Below are 1,526 nucleotides of genomic sequence, written 5' to 3' on the forward strand. Positions count from 1 at the left end.
TTGGTTTCCTACCCATCTTAAGTTTGGATGATCCTTCTAGCTGAGATTATGTGTACTCGAATAAGTGTTTCCACCCTTATTCCTAATGTAATTCACATCGTTGGTAGGATTGTTAATATAATGGAAGAGTGGCTTGTCTCCTTCATACATAGACGATGTAGAATCAGATTCAATATTGTTTAATCTGACCATTATCTACTAATACTTACTATCCTCTTGAATAGCTTTGACCGTAGAAGTTTTCTAGCCATATTTGAAGCGTTCAGTTGGCCACTGACAGGAGTTTAATGCCATATTTTCAATAATTTCGTACACATCCTCGTATGTCCAATTTATGAGGGCTCCTCCTATTGTTTCGTCTAGTCAAGATCTTGCACTTGCATCCAACCTTTTGTAAAATACTTGCAGCCACATCAGCTTAGGAAATCTGTGGTACGAACATTTTTGAATCAAAGTTTTGAAGCGTTCCCATGCCTCAGAGAAACTTTCTCCTTTCATTTATCTAAAGATAGCAATCTCTCTTCTTAGCTGAATTGCTTTGCTAATTGGGAATAAATTTTGTAAAAACTTTTCAGGGAGTTTGCCCCCTATCGTGATAGATTCTAGTGCCTAAGAGTCTAACCAAGAAAAAGCATTATCAATCAAAGAAAAGGGAAATAATCGAAGATGAATAGCATCATTAGTAACCCTTTAATACATAAAAGTATCACAGAGTTGGAAATGCCGTTTCAAACGCTTATTAGGGTTCTCTGTCATGGTTCCCCTAAACTGTAGATTATTTTGAACCATTTGTACCATCGCTGGTTTGATCTCAAAACTATTGGCTGTAATTGTCGGCCTTGCTATACTTTCCTGAACCATGTCTAAGCTTGGTAGAGCATATTCCCTTAGAGTCCTTTCATTTTGTACCATCTGTTCGTTTACGAGAAACTATGGTGCTCGTGGGTCTCCTAAGGCATTATTGTCAGCGTCTCGGAATAGTGGATTGTTACATGGTACATTAAATATAGCTGGCGGTGGTGGATCTTGAATTTGCTACTGCTGCTATCAATGATTTCTTCTCATTATTCTTTTTGGATCTGTGGTTGCTACAATAAGTATGCCTCTATTGTGAGTAATATTGTAACAGCCCGATTTTGCGGCTAGTCAGAATAGTGATCTCGGGACCACAAATTCGAAGTCAAAAAAATTATTTTATTATTATTTTGGAGTCATAGCACATCTATAATAGTACATGAAAAATTTGGTGAGTTAATTTTGACGTTTGTGAGCCCAATTGCGAAAAATGACTAAATCGCATAAAGTGTAAAAGTCCTAAAATGATAGCTAAAGGTGTCAAATAGTTAGAGAACAAAAATTGGGGGTCTTTAAAGGGCAATTAGACCCTATTGAGATTGCTTAGCCGGCCATAGGAGACAAAGGTAGTCAAATTGTCAAAATTTAGTGGGTTAGGTGACTTATTTTGACTAAAATAGAAATAAATAAAAGAAGGATGATATCATCCCTTTCTCATCTCTTTTCTCCAC

At 36.6% G+C, this 1,526-nt stretch overlaps 1 non-coding gene across 1 annotated transcript; it reads left to right on the plus strand.

Annotated features, from left to right (window-relative positions):
• The first annotated feature begins 424 nt into the window (after positions 1-424).
• Positions 425-530, plus strand: LOC121211757 (small nucleolar RNA R71). Its single transcript, XR_005906975.1, has one exon. It is a non-coding gene; the product is annotated as a small nucleolar RNA R71 (small nucleolar RNA).
• The last annotated feature ends 996 nt before the right edge of the window (positions 531-1,526 follow it).

This window comes from Gossypium hirsutum, chromosome A12 (assembly GCF_007990345.1).
Source record: "Gossypium hirsutum isolate 1008001.06 chromosome A12, Gossypium_hirsutum_v2.1, whole genome shotgun sequence".
Taxonomy (NCBI): Eukaryota; Viridiplantae; Streptophyta; class Magnoliopsida; order Malvales; family Malvaceae; genus Gossypium; species Gossypium hirsutum.